The sequence below is a fragment of the Oncorhynchus clarkii genome, chromosome 20 (assembly GCF_045791955.1).
Source record: "Oncorhynchus clarkii lewisi isolate Uvic-CL-2024 chromosome 20, UVic_Ocla_1.0, whole genome shotgun sequence".
NCBI classification, from domain to species: Eukaryota; Metazoa; Chordata; class Actinopteri; order Salmoniformes; family Salmonidae; genus Oncorhynchus; species Oncorhynchus clarkii.
Genome location: NC_092166.1, coordinates 47,897,105 through 47,908,752, shown reverse-complemented (window position 1 = coordinate 47,908,752; position 11,648 = coordinate 47,897,105).

Genomic DNA, 11,648 nt, shown 5'->3' with positions numbered 1-11,648 from the left:
CTCTCTCTCTCTCTCTCTCTCTCTCTCTCTCTCTCTCTCTCTCTCTCTCTCTCTCTCTCTCTCACTCTCTCTCTCTCTCTTCAGCACTAATTACCTCAATACTGTAAAACCCAGCCTTCTCAGGAGAGCCTCTTGTCTCTATTGGATAATAATAGAAAATGATGCACTAAAGGACTTCTGGGGCTAGACACACGCTTTGTAAATCTGTCTCAAATGACTTCTGAGGTGTAATAATACCAAGTCAAGTTCATTGTCAAAATGGCTCATTCTGGAGGTAAGTGAATGGTGTCTACAGTTGCGGTCAAATATATTGGCACCCTTGCACAATTCACTATGTCTTCTAAAATAAATTGAAGTTGAGAAAACTTTTGTTTGATTTAGAACTGTACAGGACCCCCACATTTTTTTTAAACTGAAATTGAGATTTTTTTTTATTTTTTAAATGGCCTGGACAAAATTAAAAATGAATTTGGTTGGAGGCAAGTGATTCCTGTTTACTGTGTACTTTATCTCACCTGTGGTAAGTTGCAGGTCCCTACAGGGTTAAAAAAAGGCCATTCAACTAGTTTGAAAAAGAGAAAACAGAACATTGTGCTCTATTGCATTGCATTGTAAAGTGCAAGGGTGCCAATATATTGGACCCCAACTGTATGTGGAGAGGAGAGGTCGAGGATGTCAATGTTACTGTGTATTGAGGGTATAAGATCAGTCTGTGTGGTATATTATACTGGTGTTATATCAGCATTTCAATATTGTACATTGTGTTAGTTGCTTCACTTAAATTTAGTTGAGAGATGGAAATGCAGTATATTAGGGACTGATCAACATTTTCTGGGGGAAAAGGAAAAGGAAAGGTGGATACCTAGTCAGTTGTACAAAGGGGGGGGGGGTGTGGCTGTCCAACTCAAGATGTCAAAAAACAAAAATGCACCCCCCTCCCTAAAGTTAAAAATATTTTCACATGACCCTCCCCTGGTACTGTAAAATAAATTGAACACCCCCCTCATAGAATTAACTCCAAATAATGTTTACGACCACAAATATCAAAAACTGCGTTTATAAATGTGGATATCGACTTTGCCACTTCTGTAGGCTTTTGTGGCACAGTCGATGCCACGCAGGGTTACAGGCCAGAAGTTTGAGGGTTCACCGACCACCACAGATGAGCTCACATTCCCTGCAAACAATGATCAGCTAGAGGGAAATCATATTTCCAACATTTATATGTATATACACTATATATACAAAAGCATGTGGACACCCCTTCAAATGAGTGGAATAAGCCATTTCAGCCACATCCGTTGCTGACAGGTGTATAAAATCAAGCACACAGCCATACAATCTCCATAGACAAGCATTGACAGTAGAATGGCCTTACTGAGTTCAGTGACCTTCAACGTGGTATCGTCATAGGATGCCACCTTTCCAACAAGTCAGTTCGTCAAATGTCTGCCCTGCTAGAGCTGCCCCGGTCAGCTGTACTGTAAGTGCTGTTATTGTGAAGTTGAAACTTCTAGGAGCAACAACGGCTCAGCCTCGAAGTGGTAGCGCAGCACCAAAAATTGTCTGTCGTCGGTTGCAACACTCAATAATGAGTTACAAACTGCCTCTGGAAGCAACGTCAGCACAAGAACTGTTCGTTGGGAGGTTCATGAAATAGGTTTCCATCGCCGAGCAGCCGCACACAAACCTAAGATCACCATGCTCAATGCCAAGCGTCGGCTGGAGTGGTGTAAAGCTTGCCGCTATTGGACTCTGGAGTGATGAATCATGCTTCATCATCTGGCAGTCTGACAGACAAATTTGGGTTCAGGAAAATGCTACCTGCCCGAATGCATAGTACCTACTGTAAAGTTTGCTGGAGGAGGAATAATGGTCTGAGGCTGTTTGTCAAGGTTCGTCTAGGCCCCTTAGTTCCTGTGAAGGGAAATCTTAATGCTACAGCATACAATTACATTCTAGACAAAGTGCTTCCAACTTTGTGGCAACAGCTTGGGGAAGGCCCGTTCCCGTTCCTGTTTCAGCATGACAGCATGTACAAAGCGAGGTCCTTACAGAAATGGTTTGTCGAGATCGGTGTGGAAGATTTTGACTGGCATGCACAGAGCCCTGACCTCAACCCCATCAAACACCTTTGGGATGAATTGGAACGCCGACTGTGAGCCAGGACTAATCTCCCAACATCAATGCCCAACCTCACTAATGCTCATTAGTGACTGAGCGTAAGCAAGTCTCTGCATCAATGCCCGACCTCACTAATGCTCACTAGTGGCTGAGTGTAAGCAAGTCTCTGCATCAATGCCCGACCTCACTAATGCTCACTAGTGACTGCATCAATGCCCGACCTCACTAATGCTCACTAGTGACTCGTAAGCATCAATGCCCAACCTCACTAATGCTCACTAGTGGCTGAGCGTAAGCAAGTCTCTGCATCAATGCCCGACCTCACTAATGCTCACTAGTGGCTGAGTGTAAGCAAGTCTCTGCATCAATGCCCGACCTCACTAATGCTCACTAGTGGCTGAGTGTAAGCAAGTCTCTGCAACAATGTTCCAACATCTAGTGCAAAGCCTTCCCAGTGGAGTGGAGGTTGTTATAGCAACAAAAGGGGGGCAACTCCATATTAATGCCCATGATTTTGGAATGAGCTGTTTGACGAGCAGGTGTCTACATATTTTTGGTCATGTAGTGTAAAATATATGCAACAAATTTTACAGCAACAGGTTTCTGTGCCAAAGCACCACACAACCAATAAACAAAGCATCGGGCACTTCAATATCATGGTTTGAGTTTTCAACACCACAATAAGTGGACTATGTTCTCTTGTCAAATAGAAAATACATCCCTCCCTACCTTGTTGGTTTACCCAGTATCGAAGGCTTGGCTTGACCATCTCCGAATGTCATTAAAGTTTTTGGTGTTTTGAAACAGATGTCTCCTTCCATTGTGACCAGGATTGCACAATAGGGGGCTTATTTCCATTTTTGTCTCTATTTTGTACATAAATACAGTACCAGTCAAAGGTTTGGACACCTAATCATTCAAGGGTTTTTCTTTATTTATACTGTTTTCTTTTCACATTGTAGAATAATAGTGAAGAAATCAAAACTATGAAATAACACATGGAATCTTGTAGTAACTAAAAAAGTGTTAAACGAATCAAAACATATTTTATAATTCTTTGTCCCCATGTGCAGTTGCAAAGTGTAGTCTGCCGTTTTTATGGCGGTTTTTTGAGCAGTGGCTTCTTCCTTGCTGAGCAGCCTTTCAGGTTATGACAATATAGGACTAGTTTTACTGTGGCTATAGATACTTTTGTACCTGTTTCCTCTAGCATCTTCACAAGGTCCTTTGCTGTTGTTCTGGAATTGCTTTGCACTTTTCGCACCAAAGTACGGTCATCTCTAGGAGACAGAACGCGTCTCCTTCCTAAGCGGTATGACGTCTGTGTGGTCTCATGGTGTTTATACTTGTATACTATTGTTTGTACAGATGAACGTGGGACCTTCAGGGGTTTGGAAATTGCTCCCAAGGATGAACCAGACTTGTGGAGGTCTGTAATTTTTTCTGAGGTCTTAGCTGATTTCCTTTGATTTTCCCATGATGTCAAGCAAAGAGGCACTGAGTTTGAAGGTAGGCCTTGAAATACATCCACAGGTACACCTCCAATTGACTCAAATTATGTAAATTATCAGAAGCTTCTAAAGCTATGACATCATTTTCTGGAATTTTCCAAGCTGTTTAAAGGCACAGTCAACTTAGTGTATGTAAACTTCTGACCCACTTGAATTGGGATACAGTGAATTATAAGTGAAATAATCTGTCTGTAATTAATTGTTGGAAAAATTACTTGTGTCATGCACAAAGTAGATATCCTAACCGACTTGCCAAAACTATAGTTTGTTAACAAGAAATTTGTTGAGTGGTTGAAAAACAAGTTTTAATGACTCCAACCTTAGTGTGTAAACTTCCGACTTCAACTGTCGGCACCTGGGGACCATACTGTGTACAATCTTATATACAAGAGACAATTTAATCTGAGAGACTCTCTTCTCCACTTTGAGCCGTCTATGGCTTTCAAAGTGAGATTGGTTCAAAGTCGGCAGCAACCACAAGGTTGTAAGATCAAATCCCTGAGTGGACAAGGTACAAAATCTGTCGTTCTGCCTCTGATCAAGGCAGTTAACCCGGTGTCCCTAGGCCACCAGTAAAAATAAGAATTTGTTTTTAACCCACTTGCCTAGTTAAATAAAGGTACATTTAAACAAAAAAGATGCGTAAGTGCTGAACGTTTAAGAATAATCCTGATGAAATCGTTCTGAGATGTCTGCAATAAATTTTGTATTATCTTGGGAGCATGCATAGTCAAAGTGGCACTGAACAAGAGCCCCTGCCAATGACCCCTTTGCATTCTTATCCAGATATTTGGAGGTTCTTGCCAGAACCCACATTTTATGGTTCACTTTGGAGAGAACCATCTGACAGGGGAGAGCATGGCACAAAAGGTTATCTAGCACACATCCAAGATAATTAACATAGTATTTTCCAAGACCAGTTGCCTTGGAATGGTCAAGTTCTTTATGCTTCTTCAGCACAGTTGACTCAGACACCTCTTCAAATGAAAAGGCATCTACTTGAATCCCCTGCTGTGAGTAAAACTGTTGGACATGACTCTCCGCATGGCAACCTGATTGACAAGGTAATTTGATAAATAATGTATTAGCTATAGTTATTCAGACTGTCTGTAACCATGGTCGTGTCTGATGTAACCTTTCCTCCAATGTCCAAGCTAAGATTTGGTCTTTAATCTGTTACTGTTACCTAACAGCTTCAGACACATCCATATTTTACTCAGATTGTTCCTATGTTCAACTATTTGGTCAATAAAATCATCTTTCTTGACCTTTTGTATCATCCTGCTGACCTCATGTCGTAATTTCTTAAAGTCTATAAACGTATAATCTGCACTGGATTTCCTGAACTCCAGAAAGCGCTCATTTCTACGCTTCATTGCCCTTAAAATGTTATAGTTTATCCATGGTTCTGTACTTTGCTTAATTCTAAAAAAAAAACTCTGGAGCCTTCTTATCTACAGCATCGTAAAACAATTATTTAAAATTGCCCCAGGCATTTCCCACCTCATTGCATTTCAATGCAGCAGACCATTCCAATTTGCTCAAACAATTAACAAAAATATCTGCACTATAATTCTTCATAGACCAATTTTTTTTATTGAGATATGACAATTCAAAACTGAATTCTGAACCTTCCTACTACAGAAATCATGGTATGAGCCTATAGTGTATAACCCCATTGTTTTCTATCCTTGATCTATCCGACACCAACACAAGGTTAGTGATGGTTTGGGTAGAAGGAAAGACCCTGGTGGGCTCATTAATCAACTGGTATAAGGCAAACAGATTATACAAATTCTTAAGAGCTTTAAATGTAGCATGGCCCTTTTTGAGCATATCTGTGTTAAAATCACCAGTAACAATAACCTCTGATTGACCAAAATCTGCACAGTTGGAGCAAGTCTCCTCCAACAATTCATAACACTTGTACTGGCCTGGTGGTCTGAAACAGGTTACGGCTATAATGGGTTTGCATTTTGGTAATAAAATGTCACACCACGCAGCTTCAATCTCGTTATGGCTTAAATCTGATCTATAGTTGAACGCAATATCTGATCTTACATAAATACAAACTCCGCCGCCTTTTCGATTGCGGTCTCTTCTAATTACTGCATCATTTTCAACTTCAATCTCAGAGTTTTTTGTCGAACCATCTAACCATGTTTTTCTAAAGCAAAGCACAACCACCTTACAGTTTCTGTAGAGTAGGCAAGTTTCCTTAATCTTGGGAAGAAGACTTCTAACGTTGAGATGAAGGATGTACAGTCCTCTCGTAGAAAACACATTTTCTAAAGTCAAGTTCTCCTCATGTCGACTTCATGCAGTCCAATGCGAGCAGTGAAGCTCACTCCAGGGTTCGCACTGACGTCAGACCAGGGGATTGCCTTTCCGATCCCCTGCCCCTGCCACTATCCCCGGGCCGCTCCACGTCCATTCGGCACCACTGAGTGTCTCGACTGGGGCCTCCCTCGGCATCCTCTCCTGGTTTCCCCACCTCGCTAAGGACAGTAGGTTGAAGCAGGAGGATTAAGTTGGTTGTCATGATCACGGTCTATTTATTATGTATACTCGAAAGAGAGGGTCGTTGCTCTGTCCCTTCTGGCCCTCTCTATTATAGCATGCCGCTGCTCCAATGGATTCATCGCTAGAAATCGAGCTCTGATGAACATCTCCAGACAGTAACAGGCATAGAGTAATCATGAGGTTTCCACCATCTATTTGGCATTTACCCCCGACCTTAATCGCCCTTTTGAAGGGACTGTGCCAGCTAGAATATACAAACGTGTTAAATAGGGTGTATTTCCCGTGGCCAAAATGCTTAGTGCCAATCTGGTCTTTGAGCCTGATCTTCTGATTAAAACCGCGTACTTTGTCAAAAGGACATCGACTTGATGTACGAAAAGGGCCAGTATCTATAAACGTTAATATAAAACCGTAAATTTAAAACGCTGCCAACATGCCAAACTTTCCAGCTGCCATCTTGTTTTTTAAGTAAAAAAAAGACACACCTCAACATCAACTGTTCAGAGGAGACTGCATGAATCAGGCCTTAATGGTCAAATTGCTACAATGAAACAAATACTAAATGACACCAAAAAGAAGAAGAGACTTGCTTGGGCCAAGAAACACGAGCAATGGACATAATACCGGCGGAAATCTGTCAAAATTTGAGATTTTTGGTTCCAACCGCCGTGTCTTTGTGAGACGCGGAGTAGGTGAACGGATGATCTCTGCATGTGTGGTTCCCACCATGAAGCATGAAGGAGGTGTTATGGTGTGGGGGTGCTTTGCTGGTGACACTGTCTGGGATTATTTAGAATTCAAGGCACACTTAACCAGCATGGCTGCAGCGATACCCTATTCCATCTGGTTTGCGCTTAGTGGGACTATAATTTATTTTTCAACAGGACAATGACCCAAAACACTCCTCTAGGTTGTGTAAGGGCTATTTGACCAAGGAGAGTGATGGAGTGCTGTATCAGATGACCTGGCCTCCACAATCACCAAACTTCAACCCAAATGAAATGGTTTGTGCTCAGCATGTGTGGGAACTCCTTCAAGACTGTTGGAAAAGCATTCCAGGTGAAACTGGTTGAGAGACTGCCAAGAGTGTGCAAAGCTGTGTGGGTGTCTACTTGAAGAATTTCAAATATAAAATATATTTTGGTTTGTTTAACCCTTTTTTGGTTACTACATGATTCCATATGTTTTATTTCATAGTTTTTATGTCTTCACTATTATTCTACAACGTAGAAAATGGTAAAATTAAATAAAAATCCTTGAATGAGTCGGTGTGTCAAAACTTTTGACTTGTACTGTACATATACAATTCCATAGACACATTACAGAATTAGAGATGAAAAATGCTCAACCTCCAGTTGAGTATGAGGGGGGAGTTTAAGTACAATTAGTACAAGCTTGTTTGGCTGGTAGTTTATTCTTTAGATGTTTGGGGCTGATGTGACCCATGATGTGCAGCATAATCAAAGTGACACTGGACTAGGGCACTTGCCAGAGTCTTTAGGGTGTCGATGTCCAGATTTTCATTCAATTGGCGACACATTTTCATGTGAATATTCTAAAATCCACAATAAAACAATATGCCAGTTCCTTTAGAAACTGTTTCAGCTGTCAGAGATTTGAGCACAAAATGTATCAGGGCATTGTTTTGATTGATTGATTTCTTCAAACCAAGCTGCTTACCTATTGCAGATTCAGTCTTCCCAGCCTGGTGCAGGTCTACAATTTTGTTTCTGGTGTCCTTTGACAGCTCTTTGGTCTTGGCCATAGTGGAGTTTGGAGTGTGACTGTTTGAGGTTGTGGACAGGTGTCTTTTATACTGATAACAAGTTCAAACAGGTGCCATTAATACAGGTAACGAGTGGAGGACAGAGGAGCCTCCTAAAGAAGAAGTTACAGGTCTGTGAGAGCCAGAAATCTTGCTTGTTTGTAGGTGACCAAATACTTATTTTCCACCATCATTTGCAAATAAATTAATTTAAAAATCCTACAATGTGATTTTCTGCATTTTTTTCTAATTTTGTCTGTCATAGTTGAAGTGTACCTATGATGAAAATTATAGGCCTCTCTCATCTTTTTAAGTGGGAGAACTTGCACAATTGGTGGCTGACTAAATACTTTTTTGCCCCACTGTATATATATATATTGTACTTGTCAAAAGTTTGGACACCTACTCATTCTAAGGTTTTTCTTTATTTGTACTATTTTCTACATCAACCTATGAAATAACACATATGGAATCATGTAGTAACCAAAAAAGTGTTAAACAAATCAAAATATATTTTATATTTCAGATTCTTCAAAGTAGCCACAATTTGCCTTGATGACACAGAAAAAAGCTTAATAATAGCCACACCATAACAAACCTTCACAAACGTTTCTAAAGTTTGTTTCCCCACACAATATACTGTGATTGGGATGTCTCTTGCAGCAACTGTATTTTCAGTGTGACTCTTGTCTAAAACTGAAAGATGTATAGTGTGAAGATTGATTGTTTGAAAGCTGATATCATACGCTACTAAGGTTTGGCATGATAGTCCCCTACAAGTAGAATGGCACCAACTCAATGTCTGTACCACTCACATAGTGTCTGTCCGAAATGGTACATTTTATTCAAAGACCTCATACTTGGCATGGATCGCTAGCACTTTTGAAATGAAACAGCTAGTTTGTTCAGTGTCTGAAGGATTTAGCGGCAAATTCATTGATTAATAAATTCATAGACCTCAGTGGAGGCTCCTCAGAGGAGGAAGGGGAGGATTGTCCTCCTCAGTGAATTTCATAAAAATAAAAATGGTTAAACATTAAAAAAGTGATCCTTTTTAGATAAAACTATGATATATATATTTACATGTAACCAAATAATTGATTAAAACGGTTTTGCAATGAAGTTCTACAGTAGCCTGAACAGCAATCTGTAGGTTAGTACCATGGTGTAGCCGGAGGAGAGCTAGAGTATTTCTCACCCTCCTCTAAGGTACATTGACTTCAATACAAAATCTAGGAGGCTCATGGTTCTCATCCCCTTCCATAGACTTACAAAGTAATTATGACAACTTCCAGAGGATGTCCTCCAACCTATCAGAGTTCTTGCAGCATGAACTGACATGTTGTCCACCCAATCAAATAATCAGAGAGTGAATCTAGTACTTAAAGCAAAAGCTCCACCTAGCTAGCACTGCAGTGCAGAAAATGCGGTGAGTAGTTGACTCAAAGAGAGAGAAATACAATAGTTGAACAGTTTTAAACTAATTTATTTATTTTTAAAATGAAGGCGAAGAAAGAGAGGGAGCGAGAGAGAGAGAGTTAGCTATATTTCGCAATATTTTTTGTTCACTTTCACTTAGCTAGATAATGCACCTAGCTAGTTTAGCCTACTCAAACACCTGGCTCAAAAACAGAGAGGGATGCTATGTTAGCTAGCTGGCTATGGCAATCCAACACTGGAAATCTACCATGTCAAGGTAAGCTTTTGGTTTTATATATTTATTGCCACCAGGGCCTGCCTGTTTAACTGCTTGTTGACTGTACACTGCACTGCATGATTGTAGCGAGTTTACTAACGCATTAGTTCTAGTAGCTACAACAATGTAGGTAGGCTGTGTGTAGTGGTTATGATATGAAAGTTTGGCTTAGAATTGTTTTTTTACCTGGTCCCAGATAGCTGATGTAATGTGCACTGAAGTTCACATTCAAAAGGAAAGGCGAGAGGAGGAGAGCGTGTAGATTCAAGAAGGAATTCTACAAAGAGCAAAATGATCATGCTGTTTGTATGTGGCTGCTATGAAAGTGAACTGTGTTTGTGTGTGATCAGGGGTGTATTCATCTGATTCTGTATAAAAACGTTTCTTAAAAGGAAGCAAATTAAACGGGGATAAACATACCTGAATTTGTCCAATAGAAACTTTCGTTTGCAGCTATTGGACTAATGATTACACCCTAGATCAGCTAGATGCAGGCAATAGTGTGGAAGGCGGTATTGAATGTGTCTGTCATCTTGATTGATCACATTTTTCTATCAACCCTTGCACCTATGTTATAAACTTTCATTCATAGGCTAAGTTGTAGTGGTCTCATGATGGGTGTAGGGAAAATTTGAGTATCATGTAGTAGCCTAAACCTTTCAACGTTACATTAAGCTGGGTGAATGGAATGTGAATGACAGTCATCCAATATGCTGTAATAGAAATAAGGCCATGCTCATTAAAAACATGTTGTCCTCCCTCATTTTAAATGTCGCTGACCGCCATTGAAAGACCTGTAGTACTGTCAAAATTATATTCCAGTGCAAGAAATCAAAATTATACACATCCATTCAAAAAAAGTATGCTATTTTAATCTTGAAGCGTTTTTAGGGGTATCCGATTTTATGTTTCGGTCTGTGTTTCCCTTCCCTTTATTACCTTGCTGGGTAGCTTAGATGGGCCTAAGCATTCTCCCTCCAGGGTGCAATGGAAAATCCCATGCTGTCCTACAGAGTGTATTTCTTTTCCAGTGAGCTCATCTTGTTAGCCTAACCACAACACAGCCAGGCAGGAAAAAGCCACACTCCCTCAGGCATCAGGCATCAACTCTCACAGCCATATTTTATTCAGTGTTTTACCACTAGGAGGGAGTGTTGAGTCAGTTAGGACCTACAGGATGTATGGGATGTACTGTATGGTAGATCAGAGTAAAGCAAAGTAGAAGAATACGGAGAAGAATATGGCGATGCGGGTGATCTACATGTGGAATATAATTGGGCCAACTTAACAGTGCATTTCATCATATCTTCGAACAAAGAAACATAAACAATAACTGTTTTTTTCTCTCCAGTTAATCTCAAGGCACTACATACTGGTAGTGGTAGACATTACGTTTTTCCAAAAGAGGAAGCCACTGGGGTCAAAATGTGTTATTTACCCAACAACCACCTGCATTTAAGTGTGTCGTTCCGCCAATTGAGCACATTGAGCACAGGACAATAGTAAGTGCCTATTAAGTGCCTATCATGTGCCAAATAAAGTAACAGGGTTGACCGTATCAGGGTTGACCGTAACAGGGTTGACCGTAACAGGGTTGACGATTTCATTTTAAATAAGCCATAAATCCACTTCTATGGAAGCTTGTTGTGTGCAACAGGGAGTGGCAATTGAATGGAAGCTTCACCATCACATTTTTTTTAATGTGTTAAATCATTTCTAGCCCGTCTATTTATGGGTGACAGGGTTGACGACCCGCTCAGTTTTCCACTGCAAAAATAGTACAACCAGCTCACCTGCTCTTACTCTATGATTTAACTATTAGATGTTCAACGTTTCTTTATATCTTTTTTTAAGGAATAGTTTCACCATATTAAAACGAGAGTTCCGTTGACATAACAGGGTTACACCTTAAAATGAGGGGAAGACGTAAATGAATCGCGAATCACATCAACGAACGAATAATATTCAGGAATGAGTTTGTCAAAGCAACAACATAAATAGGGCTTTACAATGAGAAATGTGGAGACAT